The 22,148-nt window shown below is 39.1% G+C and overlaps 2 protein-coding genes across 46 annotated transcripts in view; one reads left to right on the top strand and one right to left on the bottom strand.

Moving 5' to 3' along the window:
• The window catches only part of LOC121628724 (NACHT, LRR and PYD domains-containing protein 12-like), a 2,607,341-nt gene that overhangs the window by 560,569 nt on the left and 2,024,624 nt on the right, over positions 1-22,148 (top strand). The window lies entirely within an intron of this gene.
• Positions 1-22,148, bottom strand: part of LOC121628726 (NACHT, LRR and PYD domains-containing protein 14-like) — an 829,387-nt gene that overhangs the window by 149,270 nt on the left and 657,969 nt on the right. The gene's annotated exons all lie outside the window — the stretch shown is intronic.

The raw sequence follows: 22,148 nt of genomic DNA, 5'->3' as shown, positions 1-22,148 counted from the left end.
TTTTTGGATGTTGCAGGGACAGACGAGGACACCAGGGCTTTTATTCACTGGCAGGCAGCCAATCCCTCATTGTTCACAGGAAGGAGGTATGCCAATACTGAAGCTTACAAGTAAGTATAAATGTATGTATAATTGTTTAGATTAGATGCTGAATCCAGAGGGAAGTTCGACATACATCCCCAGACCCCTCTTCTGTCCTCTGTCCTCTGTCCTCTGTCCTCTGGTCCAACTGGGGTGTCCCCCACGGGACATGGTGGGTGGGTTATGTGTGACATGATTGTGTGATAGTGAGTGCTTGTGGGTACGGTGCAGGGGAGGGTGTGAGTGTGGGGTTATATGGGGTGGAGATTGGAGTAGGTGGAGGATGGGGGGAGGGAGGTTGATGGCGCCCTGGTTCCCGGGGTGTGTGGCTTGAACATCCGGGTGTGTGCTGGCCTACCCCGTGGTTGTCTGGGGGAGGGCTGGTTTTTCTAGGCATGTTGCAGGCCCTCTGCCTTTGGGGGGTGGGGCGGCCGCCTCTGGGCTCCTGGGACCCTGGGCCCTTCACTCGGGCTGCCCTGGATGGCTGGTCCCTGGCGGGGCCGTCGGCTGCCAATCTTGGCCCACTGGTGCCTGTGCCCCAAGACCGCGGGGGGCTCTTGCTGGGGCTCTCCTCTGCTGCCCTTCAGGTGGGGCTGTAGTCGTCTTCGGAGTAGAGTGGTTTGGGTTCGTGCTCCGGGGCTGCTGCTGAGGGTCCGGGTCTCTAGGCTGCCCTGGTCTGCCTCTGACCTCCGTAAAGGCCGCATTTGGACGCATTTGCACAATCTCACTCACCACTCCTCATCACTGATCACTCTTTATTCCTCATGCTCTGCATGCTGACAGTCACTGAGTTGTCCAGTGAGTTTATATACTAAGAGATAATTCTTCTTTTCCCTGTGAGTTCGTATCTGGTCGCTGTTGTGCTACCTTCATGATATGTCTCTGTGATTTGGTTATTATTTAAGAACTCTTAATGACTAGCAGCTCTGTTTTTTTGTAAAAGTTGTAGGAAATGTTCTGGTGTGTTCATGTACAGGTGTAACAGTTTGTTGTCTGGTGATGGTGTGGATTGATGGGTCGAATCAGATTATCAAGAGGAGCCTTATACCCATAGGCCTCCCCTTGGCAGAGCAAATTTGTTCAGCACAATACAGCAAAAAAAAAAAAGAAAAGAAAAAAGAAAAGAAAAAAAGAAAATCAGAGTTAATAGAGATCATTAACCTCTAACTTCCCTTTCCTTAGCTGAGGGAATTATTTTAATTAATGGAATTATTTAACAAAGCTGTTTGATATGTTCATGCAGCTGCTTTAACTTCCAGCTTGACTACATGTCATACATGAAGATAAGCTTAAATATTTATAAGTCTAACTGAAAAGATAATTGAAAGCAATATTTATCAAATAATGTTAAATTTCACGTAGTATATGTATTGATTACAAAACACAATGCCAAGATTTTTTTTAAAAAAGTTATTCTTAATAAAGAAAAGATTATTATGGATTTGTTTAAAATTGAATTTAGTAGAACAGACATTAATAAATGCATTCTCTCTTGTGGATAATATAAAGTAGCTCATCTAAACCAGCTAAGCAGTAGTAAATATTGTGAGTAAAGCCTAAAAGAACTCCAATAATTTTTTATGAAGCAAAAGTTTAAACAGTTTAAATTCAAAGATGTAACGCTTCTTCCAGGAGACCAGTAGAGGGCAATCATGTTCCTCTCCAGAAATCATTTTTAGATCTTTGAAACCAAACACATCATAATCTATTTAAATATAATGTTTCCAGTGAAAGTCAAGTAAGGAAAATGTTCGTGAAGGATGATAATTTTGAGGTTAGAGCTGATCTGTAAACATTATTCACCAGAAATCAACATTCATATTCAGATACAGATAAAAGTCTAAAATGTCTAAAATGTCAAAAAGTGTTTTTAGTTCACATCAGGGTTTTCTATTGTGACTAAGATGGATGGGTGTGCATCACTGAGATAAGGCTGGAAAAAAGGATGAATGTACATGTATCATTAATCTGAAGAACTAACTTGTTATGTAGGCCCTCGTGTCCTGGGGGCTGGTTGGGTCAGGTGACCTTCCTCCACATATTCCTTCTGCAGTAGGATGCCCACTGTCCTAACTGAGGGCCTCTGTGAATGGTGGTGGTGGAGCCCCACCTGTTTTTCAGCCCTCAGCCTTTTCTATTGGCTATAATACATTTTAAACATCCAGTAAGCTATGTATGAAGACTTGTGGGTTAATTTCAAAGTGGACAATATTAAATAGTGGTTAACAGCATTGAGATAGCTTAACAAAACCCCAAAGAAAATCAATTTCTAATTAGGAAATTTCAATGAACTAGATCTCATGATTGTAGCTACTGAATGCTGTTTAATTGGGTAGAATTGGCAAAACAACAATGACATTATACCTTACCTGTTTGAACAACATTTTTATATTTCATCTTCATTTGCTGCCTGTTGGGTTGCACCTGCATATTAAAAATACACACACATGGATGACACATCACATAAACCTGAATAAATGAGTGAGATACAAATGTTTAATAAGTGAAACACTCGACATAAAAAAATAATACTACTCACGCATTGACTCATGGGCTATTTTCAGTTTGGTTTCACCTTGGTCATTTTTGGTTTCTAGTTTGGTTTTTCATCCTGCGTATTTAATGACTTCATCATCACTGTTTGTCAGAGTTTTTCATGTCTATTTTCACAGTTTCCAGTTTTAAGTTAATCGGTGTCATGTCAAGTCTTGTTTTTGGTTCTGGAATAAATCACTCGTCTACTCAATTTTTGCCATCTGTTTTTAACTGTCTGTGAGTGGGTCCATACTCACCAACGGAACTCATTACAGTTAGTTGGAAAATCCAGCACCTCAGGGAGGCCTACACTGGGATGGACATACTTAATACTTGGTCTAGATATTTCAGATCAACTACAATGACTCACATCAATCAGGAACTGATGCTGAATATGATTGAGTCCAGCAGTTTTACTGGACACAGAAACAACAGATGGATTATCCATCAATTAGAAGAACAGTTATGTATGAGAGGGAATGGCTCATCCCACCAGAGATCCAGTTGAAGACTACATGAATCTTTCAGACTTTGCTCACATAGAGATACGAAGGTGTCCATCTCTACATATTTTAGGACATTATGCAGCTTGGGCCAGTGCCTCACATATAGACCAACTAATTTTATATCCTCTCTGCATGCAGAGAAGGTGTGTAAGACGGGTGGGAATATTTAATGCTGGTGCAAGAGAACTTTTTTTCTACTTTGTTGCCCCCTAACAAAGAATAATTCAGCATCCTTCTTGCATCTTGTCTCTTCTTTGAGCTTTCTCCAGTCAATAAAAGTCAGTCCGATGTTGACTCTTGTCTTATCTCTTACTCTGTCATTTTCTCTCCCAGCCTCTGGGCGGCTGCCATAGGTCAGGCCTATCTGGTGATAGTGGGTCAGAACCTCTCTGGTCAGCTGTTTTTTTACAATCTGTCATCATTTGATAAAGTTCTTGATGCTCTTTTTTTTTTTTTTTTTTTTTTTTTTTTTTTTTTTTTATTGATTTTATCAATTGTATGAATACAGACAGAAATACAAGACAGAAAACAAAACTACAATAAAATAAAATAAAATAAAATAATCCCCCCCAAAGCTAACCATGAGCGCTGCAATATATAGTTCTGTAAAACATAAGTATACAGGACCATTTGTGTACTTACGAAAAGAATAATTGTATAATCAACAGGGTTACAAGGGACAGTGGAATGATCAGCTTATATGCAACAGATGAAAGAGGAAAAGGGCAGTCAGGTTTTCTCTTCCAGGGATAAATAAAGTTATGGTTTCTGTAAAAAGGAGTGGAGAGGTTCCCAGATCTTCCAGAATGTGTCAAGTTTGTGATTGAGATAGTGTGTCAACCTCTCAAGTGGAATAAAGGCAGAAATCTGTGATATCCACATGTCGACAGTAGGGACCTGAGAGGATGACCACCTCAACAGAATACATTTCTTAGCAAGAAAGGTAAGAACTGTTAGCAGAAATCTTGTGTTGGTGTCAAGAGTAGTATCTGAGGTATAATTCAGAAGATAGAAGGAGGGAGTCAGCTCAAAATGTTTCCCAATAACCTCTTGAATTACAGAGTGGACGCCCCTCCAGAAGGTCTGAATACAATTACATGACCAAAACAGGTGGAAAAAAGTACCTTTACATAATTTACACTTATAACAAGCATCAGAGGTGTCAGGGAACATTTTTTGGAGGCGAACCGGAGTGTAATAAGTTCGGTAGAAAAATTTGAAGTTCTGTTCATGAACAGAAATTGAGGTGCATTTGGGGAAAACCCCTCTACAAATCTTGTCCCAGTCGACAGAGGTAAACGTCGTCCCCAAATCATGCTCCCACAATGGTTTCACAGAATCATAACCAGAAGAGCCAGAATGAGTTAATGAAGCATAAATCTTAGAAATAAGTCCCTTCGGGGATTTGAATGAGATTATTGTGTTTTCCAACTCCGATAGCCTCACGCGAATCTGACCTGTTCTCAAAAGAATCCCCATAAAGTGGCGAATTTGAAGATATTTATAGAAATCTTTATGGGGAATATCAAAATCAGTCCTTACTTGCTCAAATGATTTAACAGAGTTAAAATCCAAAAGGCTGTCAAAGTTTGACAGGCCCTTAGATGCCCACTCCGTCAAGCCAATATTCCTGATCTGTGTTGGTAAATCCGGATTCAAGGCCAGGGGAGACCAAGGAGAAAAAGCAAGGGGAATATTTAGATGTTTCTTTACATCTCTCCAAACTAGTAGTGTGTTGAAAACAATTATGTTCCTAGGAAGATTTAACTGTTCTATATTATTGATAAACGGGAGGGAGCTGAGTGTTCTGGGGTAGCAAGATTGAGATTCAAGATCAAGCCATAGGGAATCCTTCCTGCTCACAAACCAATTCGACATTATTCTAAGTTGTGCAGACCAATAATACAGTTGGAAATTGGGCAAGGAGGTGCCTCCAAGATCCTTTGGCCTGGTAAGTAGAGAGAATTTGACTCTTTGATGTTTATTATTCCAGATGTAGCAGGATATGTGGGAGTTCAGAGATTTGAAGAGTGCGGGGGTCAAATAACACGGGAGATTTTGAAATAAATAGTTCAGCCGGGGAAGAACATTCATTTTTATGGTATTGATTCTCCCAAGAAAGGAGGTTGGAAGAGGAGTCCATTTTATCAAATCATTTTTAATTTTTTGGAGTAAGGGTGAATAATTTGTTTCAAACAGATTATTTAAATCAGAGGCAACAAAAATACCCAAATATTTAAAACCTTTCGTGGATATTTGAAAGGGGTGATGTGTTGACATATCCTGGGGGATATTAAAGGGGGTAGCGACTGACTTACCCAAGTTAGTCCTATAACCCGACAGGGCGCTAAATGTATCTATAGATTCCAAAACTGCTGGAATTGATTTACAAGGATTGAGCAAATATAAAAGGACGTCGTCAGCAAATAAAGAAATAGTGTGGTTTGCCTCACCTGTTCTAACCCCAGATATATTAGGGTTAGTTCTGATTACCTCAGCCAAGGGTTCAATAAATAATACAAATAGTAAGGGCGACAAGGGGCACCCCTGTCTGCAACCCCTACGCACTGGGAAGCCATCAGACATCAGACCGTTTGTATTGACCATTGCTATTGGATCTGAATAGAAGGATTTAACCATATTAATGAAATTAGGACCCAGACCGAATTTTGCCAGTGTCAGGAACAGAAAGGGCCACTCCACGCGGTCAAAGGCCTTTTCTGCATCCAGCGAAACAATAAGTGCTGGGTCATTATGGGTGTTAAGAAACTGGACCACATTAAGGGCGCGACGTACATTATCTGAGCCATACCTCATTTTTACAAAACCCGCCTGGTCCGGATTCGTTATTTTTGGGAGAATGTTTTCCAGTCTTCGAGCCAATACCTTCGCAATAATTTTATAATCCACATTGAGGAGACTGATGGGCCTGAATGATGAGCAGTCCAAAGGATTCTTGTCTTTTTTTAGAAGTAAACTAATAGAAGCATATTTCCAGGAGGGAGGGATGCCATCTCTCAAGATATTGTTAATGGCAGGCATAAAAATAGGCTGGATCTCTGGCCAAAATGCTTTATAGAATTCCAGCGGGAACCCGTCCGGACCTGGACACCTCCCACTTGGCATGGATTTAATTGCAGCCCAGATCTCCTCTGGAGTGAGCTCCGCATCCAGGCCGGAGCGGTCCTCCTCTGTAATGGTGGGCAAAGAGATATTATGCAAATATGAACTGATTTCAGTAACGTCGGTTTTGTCTGCACTGTACAAGGATTTATAAAAGTTACGGAAAGCATTGTTTATTATTGTCGGGTCATGAGTGATATCTCCGTTCTGCATCCTTATCATGTTAATTGAGCGATCATTATTTTGATTTTTCAATTGGTGGGCAAGAAGACGACTGGCCTTATTCCCAAATTCATAGTATTTTTGTTTAGTGTAAAGCAGTAATTTCTGGACATGACGAGTGTGGTCTAAATTAAGTTCAGTCCGTACAGCCACTAGCGCCTTTAAGTTTACAGGTGTAGGTGATTGTTTATGAATTTGCTCCAATCTGGCCACTTCTTCCTCAAGGTACTTTCTGTTTCTCTCGAGAGCTTTTTTCTGGTAAGAGCTGTAAGATATGAGTTGACCACGTAAAGTGGCCTTGGCTGCATCCCAAATCATGGCAGAGGACACTGGTGAGCTTTTATTTTCGAGCCAGAATCGCGAAAGGCTATTCCGGGCAAAGGCACAAAAGGAGTTGCTATCCAAATAAGATGTATTGAATCTCCACATAGGAGTTCTGGGAATATTAAATAACGGGTTAATATATAAATGTACTGGAGCATGATCTGACACGACAATGGGATCTATGCAGCAGGTCTGGACCGAATTTATAAAGTTTTTGGGAATGAGAAAATAGTCCAGCCTAGAATACGAACCATGGGGGTGTGAATAAAATGTGTAATCTCTTGTTTTCGGATTTAAGTATCGCCATATATCAACCAGTCCAGTGTCAGAACCTAAATTTTTGAGGACGGCTGATGATCTTGGATTAGACGCGTTTGCGGAGGAGGATCTGTCTAGAGAAGGGTTCATAACGCAGTTGAAATCGCCAGCTAGAAAACCGAGACCATTGCAATGTTGATTAAACAGCAAAATCATGTGTGACATAAATTGGGGCGAATCGTTATTAGGGGCATAAATATTGAGTATAGTTATATGTTGTTTAAGGGTTGAACCCCTGATCAAGACAAATCTCCCCTCCGCATCTTTTTCTTCATGTTCCAAAACAAAAGGAAGATTCTTGTGCATGAGAATGGCTGTGCCTCTCTTGTTCTGTGAGTGGGAGGAAAAATAGACTTTGCCAACCCAATCCCTCTTAAGTTTCAGATGTTCTGTGTCAGAGAGCCTGGTTTCTTGAAGTAATGCGATATCAGATTTTTGTTTTTTTAAGTAAGTTAAAACCTTCTTCCTTTTAATTACGTGACCTAAACCCTGGACGTTCCAAGTAGTGATTTTAAGTGAATCAGACATTGAAGCCACAGAGTTGGAAAAAGATTAAATAAATACTGACTATGGTGAAAACAATCAAAATACAAGCAGATTCATTAAAAAAAGATGAAGGTGACCCTCGACCCAGGTCGACTATCAAAGGAAAAATAGGAAACGAAGAACATGAACTGCAGCGCATCCCCTCCCCTATCCTGTCCCCAAACGACAGGAAAAAACTACCCCACAAGAAGTCACAGGACATTCTAAGTAAAATCCAAGTCCTGAATTAACAAGTAGATCACAGTAACAACTAGGACACCCAGGACAACGCCCACCCCCCAGGCCAAACAACAAACACCAATGGAGAGAAGAAAAAAAAAGAAAAGAAAAATATACATCCCACAGTAAGGAGTTTTTCAACAGAACACGGACCATACCAAATGAGTGTGGTAAAACACAGACTGAACAAGAGGCCGATATAAGAGCATATAAGCTGTTAATGGCTAACTTCCGTGAGTCCATGTAATGATAAAATAAAATAAAAATGCACAGTATTCTGGGGATGTTCAGTATGAAAATAGTCTCTCTCCATTAAATCGCTAACACTAAAGCTGAGAGAAAAGAATGAAGGATAAATTCTCACTTCAGGGTATCCAGAAACGCAGCTGCTGATTCAGGAGTGTCGAAAAGGTGAATTCTCCCTTCATGAAGACACCGGAGACGAGCCGGATAGGCAAAACCGCGGTATTTGTTCATACGAGCCAGTGCCTTCCCGACAGTGTCAAACTGTCGGCGCCTTCGCAGGACCTCAACGGACAGGTCAGGGTAAATCCGCAGCTGGGAACCATCATGGTGGATGTCACGTTTCTTCATCGCCGCTCTGAGAACCGCATCTCTCTGTGAAAATCGCAGGAACCGGACCAGGACGCTTCTCGGAGGTTTGTCTGGAGCCGGAGCGGGGGCCAGGGCTCGATGGGCGCGTTCGATCTCCAACGTGGGATAGTCAGAAGGCAGACCGACTAAGGTCGGTAACGTTGTTTGGAGAAAGTCCGCAAGTGGAGTGCCGCCCTCTGTCTTCTCCGGCAGGTTAATAATTTTCAGGTTTTTACGACGGCCACGGTTTTCCAAGTCATCAATTTTCAGCTGCATCTGTTCCACTGTTTTACTCATGGCAGCTATGCCAGTGTCGCAGGCGTTAAAGCTGTCCTCTGTAGCGGAGATTCTTTCTTCAGCCTCCTCCATACGCTTCTCCAGGTCCGTCACTCGGTTAGAAAGCGCCGACAGGGAGCCCTCCACCGAAGCCACAGATGTTTTGATTTCACTCAATGAGCCGTCAATGACATCTAGGCGAGTAGAAACTGACTCATCCATGTCATTCACCCGGGAGGCCACAGATTTTATTTCGGCTAAGATTTGCTCCATAGTTGCCGGGCTGTTCAGATCCGAAGAGCTAGCATCAGCACAGTTAGCCTCGCTAGCGGCACACGAGGCCGCTTGTTGAGCTGTTTTTCTCTTGGTGGCGGAACTCGGCGCCGAAAAAATAGGGAAGTCCCTGTCTCGGTGGGTTTTAGGCATCTTCACGGTGCAGTGCAGCCAGTTTCATTAAGTCTACTTGGAGAAAGTTGCGAGTTTGTTTGAGGCCCGGGGCGGAGGGAAATCTCAAGCGTCCATCTTGGTCCGGATCACGTGACCCTTCGCCCCCTTGATGCTCTTTTTTAAAGGTTTCTACTTGTCCTTTTTTTAAAAAAAAAAAAAACTTTTTAAGAGCCTTCTTATAGACATCTGCAGGTGGACAGTGGTTTGCATTCACAGGAGAGCTCCCTTTGTTTTTATTGTTGTTTGTGGATTTATTTTCCCACCAGACGCCTCTTACACTTAATAAGAGACTAAATAAAATAATAATGAATAGTGATGCAATTATGATAATGTAATTTGTTTAAAATCAAATTGCAATCTTAGAATAATTATGCCAATTTAATTATGTATGCTGTACTGGAAAAATGTGGTATACTTTTATCTGTAACTTAAAATGCAGCCCAAGTAAAATGTCCAATGTTGTAGGTGTTAATGAGATGGTAAAACCTTGGATTATTAATCTGGACATTGTTCAACATCTATTTATATAGTTCTCTGATCTCATATCATTCTTTCCTTCCTCCTCCAGTGATGTAGTATTTACTATGAGACTTGCATGTTTCTTCATATCCTCTCTGCAGCTTCAAAACTTCTACTTATTTGTGAAGGTTTTGTTGGAGCTGAGTGGCGATAAGACATTTTGTGTTTTAGAAGCTTCAACAATAAAGAAAATACTAACAAAACTGTTAATTCTGTTTTCCTTTAGATGTGTTATCACTAGAGGAAACATGGCTATTGTGTTACTTTTAGTTAAACAGTGAAATTTCACTCATGGACGTTATTAACATTAATGACATGAAGACATAATTATGAGGGTCTATAAGTGTGTATGAACAAACTCACAAAATCTTTATTCTGAAGGTTCACCACATTCTCTTTCAGATCATCTGTGTTTCTTCTGGTTGCCTGGGCAACAGCATGGTAAAGGCAGTTCTGACCCTCTGAATATACTGGGATGACAGATCTATCTGGTCTCAGGAGTTCAAAATGTCCGCTGTATGAGGTCTGATCATCATTAACACATTTTGTTTCTGTTGAACTGATTCATTCTTGATAGTCTTGATACATTGGTGCAGAACCTGACAGGGAGACAGATGAAGAGCTAAAAAGAGAAAAGGACATTTGTGAGCATGCACTTGTGAACGTGGATGAAACGTGTGCTTACAAGTGGACCCTGAAGCATCAGCGGGGGAGACGGAGGGAGCCCGAGGCCCCAAAGGCCTGGCAGGTCCATAGAACACAGAGCCAGGACAGCCAAAGTAGAGAGAGCAGCAGCCCCACTCAGCCTAGAGAGTTACTGGGAATGGGAACTAGCACCTATTGTGATCTGGGTTTCTATTCACTCAATACAGTCCAGATTTTGCAGATGTAAATGAATGTTTGCAAATAATTTACGAGTTTGTATTTCAAGTCACCCTGTAAAAAAATCTGCTTGAGAAATTCAAGTTTGTGAATGTTTAGAAAAGGATTTGCATGGTTGTAAAAAGATTTCTATTTATAAAGAAACATAGAAATACTTTCGTAAACAACTGTTAATAGTTGCAAAGAGAAAAACTGTGTGCAAAACTCTGAAGTTGCAAATGCAGAAAAACAGACAAAAGTAAGGTGATAATTATTGACTTCAAGAAGGGTGAGACGACTTATCGCCCTCCACTAATCATTAGTGGTTCTGTTGATAAGAGTCCAGAACAAAAATTCCTTAAAATCCATCTGATTGATAAACTGATCTCTAGGGACACAACAGCTGTGGTCAGGAAAGCACAACACTGTCTTCATCTTTTCTGGAGACTGAATAGGGGCCAGTCATGCCTGTGTTCTACTGCAGCACCACTAAGAGCATCCTCACCTACTGCATTACTTCCTGGTTCAGGATCACTGGTCCAGCTGTCCTCGCTGCTGGACATCTACATGCACATGTAGAGGACCTTAAAAAAAAAAAAAAAAAAAAAAAAAAAAACTGGTCTCATTTGTGCCCCCTTTTTCTTGTTCAGTGCTCCTGCCTGGCCCCCCATCAGAACTTTTCCAGACCTGCTCCTCCATAGCTGAAGTATAAACTCTGTCTACTACCTGTCAACTACTGTGTTAGAGAAAGCCCTGCCAAAAGCAATACTTTGGGCTTAATATGTAAGGTGTGAACCATGAACTGCTAGTTTCCTCCTTCTAAGCTGATCTATAAACAAACAAAATGAGAGAAAAGCCGATCAGCTGATCACCAACAGCATCTTGATTCACAAACAAGAGAGGAGGAGCAGATACACTAGAGCAGACATGCTGGTGCAAAATGCAGGATAAGTTTAAGAAAAAATGTGAGAAAAGTGCGGGTGTGGCTTATCGTTTCCATCTCGCTTCTCCCCATTTTTCTTTTATGACAACGCCCCAGGATATCATTTTTATATGTTTTAAAAAATGACATTGAAAATATTCTTGATTCTTAATGTTTAATTCTTGTGCATATTTATTTAAAGTGTCTACTGATGTTAATGGCTGATCTTTTCAGATTTGTGGAAAATTTAGCTTTTTTTTTAACCCATATTTTACCCTTTTTTAAATCATTTTAATAGAGTCACTTATTGTTTAACATGTTTTAGTTGATGGGCTGTTTCATATTCTATCTACATTGTATGTTGTGTCATGATGGAGTCATTATCTGTGTGTCTGCAGAACTAATCCACCTACATGTACAAATAAAGGAACCTGAAACGTGGTGTTTAGTTGCTCTCTGATGAAGAGGAAGAGTGTTTTGGTGTTTCAGTCACTGTTTCAGCTGAACTTAATGGACCTGGTTCAGTCAGAATCAGTCTGTTCAGCAGTAAAACCTTCTCCTGTCTGACTTGGTTCTGTTTGTTCATGTGTCACACTTCAAATTTTACTGAACAGGAAAAAGGTTGTGATTTTCTCTTTTACTTGATAAGAAGGAGCTAAAGCTTGAATTCTTGCTGCTTTTGCTGCTTTTGTTTGCAACTGCTGTAGGTGGAAATGTCCAGAAGCTTCATTTTTAGTTGCTGATCATTCTTCAGCTTCTCTACAAAATGAATTCTTCGCATTTTCTCCAGACAACAGGGGTCATATATAAGGAGAAGGGATCTCTGCTGAAAGAAAGAAAGAAAGAAAGAAAGAAAGAAAGAAAGAAAGAAAGAAAGAAAGAAAGAAAGAAAGCAAGCTGTTTGGCTTCATCATCAGAGCTGTGTTTCAGGATGTGTCAAACTCTGGTCCTCGAGGACCGGTATCCTGCAGGTTTTCATTGTTTCCCTGATTTAACACACCTGAATAAAATCAAATGAATCAACATCTTCTTCACAATAACCCATTAATTTCACACAGGTGTTTTAGATCAGGGAAACAATGAAAACCTGCAGGATATCGGCCCTCGAGGACCGGAGTTTGACACCCCTTTGCGGACAAAATGAAACAATCATGTTATTTGTCTCAACAGAAGATCATTATTAATATAAGAGCACTGGTTTGACTTTTGTATTGAACCTTCTGACGAGAAGAGATAAACACTGGACTAATGATTTTTAGTTTCATGTGAATGTTGGAATAATGAGCTTTGGTAATTATTAAGACAATGTGTGTGTATGTACACTTGCATAAGTGTGAGCATATGCGTGCAGTATATGTGTTGGGGTGGCCTGAGTGAGTGTATGACTCCCGGCCTGACTTTGGGTCCCAGTCCGGGCTTGCACTAGAATAAACTAGACTACGCCACTCACTGGGGGTTTTAGGCAGAACCCTTTTATATCCCAAGGGTTTCATCCAGATCCCACACAGATAGTTCCACTGAGAACCCTCTTATTTTCAAATGGTTTTATCTACAACCCACATAGACATATTTTATGAGGATTCCACCAATAACCCTCTTGTCTTTTAATGGTTATAGAAAAAATTGATGCAACATATCAGGCACAACTATTGAATAACATACACAATGTTTGTTCTGTTCATCAAAATAGCTGAGATTGAAATAGCATTCAACTGCATTCAAATCTTTTTATCCAAAAACCTTTGCACAATGACAGATAAGGAGGGCATACTCTCTGAGGAGAGGTTATGTTGGTCCTGTGGGGAATGAGGTTGAGCATAGGCCAGTGGATTAACCAATGTTACAGACAGACAAGCCATGCACCCCAAGATGTCCTTGTCAGGTGGATGAATATCATTTCCAGCAATGTTGACATAGAGAGACAAAAAGAGTCAGTCAGTAGCATCCATACAAGACATAATTACTACATCAGATGAATTACCTGTCTACCAACAGTAATAGATGGTCAAGTGAGAATAATTTGAGAATAGACACATAGTGATAGTGGAACAGACTGAAGGACCTTGTCTTCTAACTCCTGCTACACCAGCCTCCATTGGCACACAAACAGACAGAAGTAAGAGGACCTCACAAAGTTTTAACATTACTTTATGTTAGTAATTTTTAATATCTTTTCTAGTGCTGACAAGAGATAAAAAAAATGAGAGATTAAATAATTATGGTCTGTAATTAACTAATCTTTTTTTAATTTCACTTAAAAAATACTGAGTAAAGCCCTCAACTTGAGGTATTTTCCTTATTTTGGCAGATCTAAAGATTGATAAAACAAAAGTGGCTTTATAAAGTCATTTATTGTTTTTATTAGACTTGAACAGATGCAGTCCTATAAATTTACATTTTGCTGTACTTGACACAAGTCCCAAGTGCTGCCTGCAACCTTTAGTTTCAACTAGTAGTTGGAATATTTCTGTGTTTTTTCAATCTGAAAATAAAATAAAACATCAGGTCCATATGAAGTGCTGTATAGTTAACACAAAAATAAACATTATGAACACTTTCTGAGCAATACAAGTATTGAAGGCTGAATTTATTTGATTTCTTTCAGCATCAAATAAAAATTAAAGACTCATTAATCACAGTGCTGTAAGTAAAAATAACATTGTGTGTGTATGTACACTTGCACAAGTGTGAGCATATGCATGCAGTATATGTGTTGGGGTGGCCTGAGTGAGTGTATGACTCCTGGTCTGACTTTGGGTCCCAGCCCGGCCCTGTCAGAGACGGTTTCCGGGTTAGCGTCCTCTGGATCCATTGTTTGCCAGTTTGTTCGGTTACGTGTATCAGGTGAGAACCAGGATCCAAATGCAGACCCACAGATCTAGAAATAAGTGAAGGTTTATTGGTTTCCACAATTGAATGAATCTCAGGATGAGGAGGGTTGACAGACAGGCCAGTGGGCGGGAGGGCAGGCAGGAAAATAGGCAGATCGGGATCTCTGATCGGGCAAACACAAAAGGCAAGTTAAACAGGCAAAAAGACAAAAACGGGCAAAATATCAGAAAAGGTTGAACGCTGTTACCACTGGGTAATCAACAATCTGGTGATGACTGGAAGGCTGAGCTGGTCTTAAATATTTGCTGCTTGATTGCAGAATAAGGTGCAGGTAAAGATCCAGTTACCAGGGAAATAGACACGCCCACCATTGCCACACACAGAGCAGGAACCACAACAAAAAGAAACATGTTTTATGAAAAATGAACCAATTTCTGTTCAGAAAAATATTCTTACAGTCTGAACATAACTGAAGCATTTTGTGCAGATCATGAATTTTACAGTTTATGACGACAAAGCTTCAATTCAGAGAAATTATGTTGAAAAGAAAAGAAAATCACACATTTCTGTGACAGAAATAAAGAATAAAAAGCTGTGGTGCGGTATGAGATCAAGGTTAAGATAAAACTCACCTGTCTGCACTGCAGAAAACTCAAAATCTCAAAATCTATAAACCAGTTTTTATACCCACAGCATTGATGTTTGTCCCTCTGAACAAGCATCAGCAGCCGCAGACGTTAAAATCTTTATATGACCTGCTGAGTGCTGAGCTCTAAATTTGTGTGGAAGGTCAGATAATTATTTTTCTCACCTTCATCGTCTCCATTTTATCCTCGGAAGAACCAGACTCTGTGTTTGAATCCAGTTTGACACCAGAGACACCTGATGGGAGAAGACAAACCAGTTCACCAGAACTCTCTTCATCAGATCTGAGTCAGAACGACTTTCCTCTTAGACACTCTGGTATTAAATTGTCATCTTTGTTGGGGGTGTGTGAGTGTGTGTGCCACCTTTAGAACAGGTAAATGATCTCTCTACATATTTACTCAGCTCCAGAGGTGAACCATCAGGGCTCTTTGGTCCTCTGAGAGGGCCTAATGAAATGTAAAAGCTATTTCTTAAATATTTTCATTTCTAATATTCTTATGTGCATGACTAATTCTAACTAAATAAATGTTTATGATAAAATAAACCTCAATAAAAAACTGATTTTATATTTTCCTCCAATCACAAGCTACCATGATGCTTTTATGGTGGCTGGATATCTGTGACGTTTTTAAGCTGAGCTTCACAACTTTGGTTCTGGCTCTACTTACGTTCAACATAGTTTGATGGCAGGAAGCCGGATTTGCCGGTTCTCTGCACAGTTCCGGTCATCCAACCGTCACTGATGAGCTTAGAGTTGATGATGATGTCATCCTTAGTGAAAGAGACTTCATCTTCTTCCCGAGCCTCAAAGTCATACAGTGCCTGGTAAACAGGCAGTACAGAAACTGTGTGACAGACATGGAAACGTAGGGTGATTGAGAGTGGCTAATAATAAACCTCTCCTGTCTCAGCTTGATAAAGCAGTTTTAATCTCTTTCCTGTGGGAAACACCAAAATCACTTTCACTGTTACTCAGCACCAGAGGTGAACCATCTGAGCGGGTCTAATGTGTTATAAAAGCTATTTATTAAATATTTTCATTTGAAATATTCTTATGTACATCACTAATTCAAACTAAATCAATGTTTCATAAAAAATAAACCCCTTAAATCTCTGTAACTGATGGGCTCTTGGGAGAATCGCAGCGAGCAGGCTACGATGATTTGAAAAGAGATCCACTGAAAATGCCAGCTGTAGTAATTGATCATATCTTTTCCACCAATCACGAGCTACCATGATGCTTTTCAGTGGAGGTTTTATCTGGAAATCTGCCCTAAATGACAGAGAAAAGCTAGCTAGGTAGCTACTCATGATTGTAGCCAAAAGTGGCAGTAAGGAAGAAAATGTTATTTTAAATAAGTAGAAAGAGTACAAGGATTCCCATTATAGATGAAGTTGGTAGAAAATTATGACTTTCAGAAGCCTTTTGGGTCACCATGCTGCTATGAGCTCAGCTAGTGTAATCTATTATATCCTGTATATACAGGAGAAAGGAGATTACTTTCTCAGTTAAAGGAGCTTATTTAAGTTTGCCCATCTCAAACAGTCTGACTTCACTTTATTAGAAATTTTAGGGAGGAAATGTGTACGAATATATAAACAAAGAAGAAAAAAAAAGAGACAGAAATTGTCGTCAGTTGCACAGTTTCCCTGGATATTTATATGTGTATGATTAGAATATGTTAGGAGTCCACATTTACTGACACTTAAAAAGGTAATAATTTAAGTGTGTTGTATAATCGGGAGTAGTAAGACCTTTGATCTTGAGGCCTCAACAACAAGAAAAATGTTTTATTTGGTCTGGTGTTTTGCCAAAAAGCACTACCTTGTCGAAACGTGGTACCGTAGGCTCAATTATACTTTATCTTTTCATCTGTGCTCCCCTTGCAGAACAGAATTCTGCATGTATTTTTCAAACAAAAGTTTTGTGCAGTCAAAAATAAAGCAAACAAAGTAAACTAAATTAAACTGCTTGTTTTAGTGAGAGATTTGACTGCGTGATGCTACTTTTGCTAGAACATGTGACCTGATTCCATAGTGAGAGCTTCACAACTCTGGTTCAGACAGCATGACACTACTTACATTTAACGTAGTTTGATGGCAGGAAGCCAGATTTGCCGGTTCTCTGCACAGTCCCGGTCATCCAACCGTCACTAAGGGGCTGAGAGTTGATGAGGATGATGTCATCCTTAATAAATGAGACTTCATCGTCTTTCTTAGCCTCATAGCCAAAAAGTGCCCGACAAACAACCTGTGCAGAAACTGTATGACACACATGGAAACATGTAGGGTAATTAAGCGTGATGATTTAAACAGGCACACCAACTGTTCTCGGCCTGATTAAACCAATGCTATTTTCCAGAAGTGAAACACAAATATTACTCTTCATACCAAATATTTTAACATGTTTTGGTCAAACAGTTGGTTTCCAAACACAAAATACTTTATAAAACAATCACAGTTCATCACATATGAAACTTACATAAATATAAGTCTAGAACCATGTAGAAAACTCAGGCAATCAGTGTCAGTGTATCATAGCAGAGGTCACAACTTCAATCACATAACAGGACTTGATCATGGTCAAATCTGTTCCTGTCAATTTCCTCCTGGGAATGAATCCATCCATTTTCTATACCACTAAGTCCAATTCAGGGTCCCAGGAAAGCTGCAGCCTATCCCAGCAATTAGCAGCCGAGAAGCAGGGTACAAACGCTTTTAAGGAAGCATCACGAAAGAATTCACATGGATGATCAGATAAAGTAACAAAAACAAAGAGGTATATAAATTTAGGACAACTAACAAGGAGCAGGTGAAGCGGATGAGCAAATCAAACCAGATGTACTAAAGAACAGGAAGCAAAACAAAAAACAATACACAAGAGGAAAGAACAAAACAGGAAACAACAAACCCATGGGAACATAAAACTAAGGCAAAAACACAGATCATGACATAAATAAAAAATGTTTTCATTAATTTGTTTTCACATATTTTAATAATTTTATTAATTTATTTTTCCATATTCTTTTCTCTATTCTATTCACTATATATATATATATATATATTTTATTTCCCTTTCCCCCTATATGCTGTAGTTGATGGCAGCGTTGGTTTGTCCGTCTGTCTGTTAGCAACAAAACTCAAAAAGTTATTGACAGATTTTGATTAAATTTTCAGAGAATCTCAGAAATGGAATAAGGACCATGCGATTATATTTTGAGGGTGATTCAGATCACCACCTGGATCCAGGAATATTTTAAAGGATTCTTTACTATGGGGAATAACTTTGCCATTAGAGTGTCAAACTAAAGAAAACTATTTTTGTTTAGTTTGTTTATTTGCAAAAATAAATAAATGAAATAAATAAATAAATAAAAACAATGGCTTCACAGATAGCTCCTTTTGGAATAGGCACCCAACGAGCTGAAACTCTGACCTCTCAAATCACCTCTAAAAATTTTTCTGTGACATTTACCTATTCTTTTTTGTGATTTAATTTTATATTCTGTTAATTCATCCTTTTTTTGCTTTGCCTGCTTCTATTTCATGTATGCGGTTATGCTCCTATTTCTGTTTTAACTTGTTTTGTTTCTACATATGTGTTGTTTGCGTTGCTTATTTTAAGCTCTTTGAATTATATTTGTCAGAAAAGTGTTAATAAAGTCTTGAATGATTGATTTTGAATGTGTGTACAGATTTTTATTAAATAAATAAACAGGTGAATTTCCATTTAAATAGTATCAAAGTCCTAATAATAAATTCTCCCTGATGTTTTCCGACAAGGTAAATGATTATTTTGGAAAAGGTAACTTTTTTACCACCTTTATCTTAATCTAACATGTCGTAATTTCTCTAACCTTGTGTCAAGTAACAGCACTAAAAGGTATTTTCAATTCTAACAAATATGGATCTGTTATGGAATCAGCACAATCCTGTCAGATCAGATGTTACTGACAATAGTTCAATAGATAAAAGGCACAATTATAGTACTCACCAGTTTTGTCACTGGAAGCTTTAACTGTCCTGGTGCTGAGCCTGTATGAATAAATACCTCCATAAATTCAGAACTGAGATGAGAAAACAATCATTTGTTTGTTTTTGTCAATGAGCTTTACTTAAGAAATTAGAAGCAATGAATCAATTTTTGTGTTGCACAGCTTGTCTAATACAGGAGCATGAGGATGATTGTTCAAAACTGATCATGATCATCTTAAATAACCATCCTACAACTATGTAATAAATGGGACAGGCTTAATAATAATAATAAAAAAAAAAAACAAACAAAAAAAACAAACAAACAAAAAAAAAATCTAGGTATTGTTATAATTTACAGTGAATTTAGTTCATGGCAGCATAAGTACTTGGCATTGTGAAATGTTACCCACCTCAGAATCTCCAGTCGATAGTAAGGACTCTTCACAAAAGCACACAACATTTGTGCATTTGAATCCCGTAACTTATTTCCCGCCAGGTTAAGATCTCTAAGATGGAAGGGGTTAGACCACAAAGCTGATACCAGAGAAGCACAGCTGAGCGCTGACAACTTGCAGGCCCACAAGCTGAGTACAGAATAAAATATTATATTAAAATCATAGACATAAAAATGTCAGAAAAATAGCCTCACACGCATTAATGTAAACATAGAGTAGTAACATGGAGCTGACCACATTTAAACCCTTCAGAGAAGGATCAGGACAATAGTGACATGTGCATTTGAACAATGTAATCTGCATGTCTTTCTTTTTTCTGCCTTTAGATTACTTTGCTGTGAATTAGCACCTTACAAATAAAGCTGAATTAAACTGAAATTAAATTAATAATGACAGGCAATGAACTGACCTCAGAGTCTCAAGCTGACACTGAGGACTTGCAAGAAAACCACACAGTTTTTTAAGCCTGCCTAAGCCCCGACTATAGTTTCCACAAAGGTCCAGGTGTTTCAGATTGGAGGGATTGGACTTCAGAGCTGCACCCAGAAAATCACAGCTCCTTTCTGATAATGTGCAGTAGGTCATTCTGTACAAAATGGATTATTTAATGTTAGTAGACAACTTCCTTGCTTGAAATCAAAGAGAGCTACATAATCTGGTCAGAGATGAAAAATGTTCAAAGTGTAAAGTTTTAGGGAGATTAACTTCAGACAAGTAACAAGTTTGTTTGCTAATACAGATGAATATGACTCATAGAAGTAAACTAAAACTAGTGCTCCTTAGGGATGGAGACGTTCACAGGTTCGAATCAGTGGTCTGGTAGCTTCAGTGTGCATCGGATACAGCTGCCGGCTAAATGTGCATATATCTTCCTTAGCTTGTGTGCATCACTAAAACCCATGGTTTCATAGATTACATAGTTTATCTCCTCTGTGTTTTTGAAGTGCTGTGATCATCATGACTATTGGAGCTTTAAACATACGGGAGTCAGGTGGTACAGCCACAGCAAACATGGAGGGAAGCGAGACAACAGGTGAAGGGAAGATATTCAGCATAATAAGTTTTGTGTTTTATAAAACATTGTAAAATTACAAAGAACATTATTAGAAAAAGGACCCAAGATAAGGACTGTGAATGGTCCATGTGTTATTTTGCTTTCTTTTTTTCATATAAGCATATAAACATGCGTATTGAATCAGTAGCTCAATTTGCTACAAATTTGTTTGTAACTTGAAACAAGACTCGTGGGTTTTTTTAAAAGTGAAGAATTTTGTATTTAAACATAATCCTATGTGACACATTTATTCATGAAACCAGATGAAGATTACAATACAACAATGTTTTTATCCAGTTCTGTGGCAAATTTCATTGATCTACTCCTTTCTTTTGGTTTCAGTCACAATTTCTATTAGCTCTGGTCACAAACCAGCTATGCTGCAGCACATTATGCACATCAACACACCTCAGCATTAGATGACAAGCAGGTGCATTTTTGTTAAAGTTGATTATACATTGTAAATGATGGTTGAACAAGCAACCAGTAGTTAAATTTATTTATTTAGTGATTTGTTTTTTTTTGTTTTTTTTTTAATTCTGTATGCAGCAACCTATAATATTAGAGAAAAATACATTTTATGGAGATTATTCTTGTCAAGCAGAAACATTTTGGGTGGTTTGTCAAGGATTAACTGGCTTGACACACGGGAGGTGACGTCACTCGTTCTCTATTAATTTCTTACGGAACTAACACAATGAGGTGAAAAACGCTGTCCTCCTCCAGCCAAGTGACAGGCAACAGTCGTGCATGCGATTTGTTGCGCTCATTCAGACAGACATGCACATGGGGGCTTGTGACGCGACACAAGTTAAAAACCAGCACTGCAACCAACCAGCGAGGGGCTTCAATGACTGACCAATGAGCTGAGAGCAGGCTATACAGCGCAGTCTGCAAACACTTTTAACATGGAGGAACTGATCATTTTAGTTGTGTCTGACTTTCCCATACTTTACACACCAGCATGAATTTGTCCAAACATAGGTCCTGGATTTATCTGGATCAGCCTTGAGGCCTGCCATCAAATGAGGAAATTCACCATGTTATTTCTTTGTAAAATAGGATAATCCCAGGGTTGTCTTTTTTCTTTTACACAGTAGAGTCAACAGCAAGATTTGTCAATTTGAGCAAAATCTCTTCATCCTTGATACCTTGACTGTCACAGACTGTTTTGAAAATGTCAAAATTCCCTCCAATATCATAACTAATTAAAATCTTTAGATACCAGTGATCTGAGAGTGCAAACTGAGTTATTGACACAAAAACGTAGTCCTGTCTGGAGACTGGAGGCTGGAGGTCTAGAAGTGATGCAGTTCTAATGAAACACACAAGAGGTGGATTTACTTTTATTTATTTTTACACAATGCTTCATTTATTGTCCCAATTTCTGTCCAGACGGTCTTTATTTTCCACAACTCCTTGGCCACCTCGTTAATAACGGTGATTGTGTCCCTCTTCACCTGCAGGACCTCCTCTGAATGTAAATATTATTTAACACTAAATAAACTGCTACCAATCTCAGATGTAAGTGTACATATTTATTTTATAAATTAAAACAAATGACTAAATTATCAGCATCAGTACTGTCATTTAGGAAATGCTTTTCTCCAAAGAGATTCACCCCTGTGGTATTCAAACTTTGGTCTTCCACATGTCAGACGGACGCCCTACCAACTGAAATATCCAGCCGC

The sequence above is a fragment of the Melanotaenia boesemani genome, chromosome 18, assembly GCF_017639745.1.
Source record: "Melanotaenia boesemani isolate fMelBoe1 chromosome 18, fMelBoe1.pri, whole genome shotgun sequence".
Classification (NCBI taxonomy): domain Eukaryota; kingdom Metazoa; phylum Chordata; class Actinopteri; order Atheriniformes; family Melanotaeniidae; genus Melanotaenia; species Melanotaenia boesemani.
This window is presented reverse-complemented; position numbering and strand designations above follow the sequence as displayed.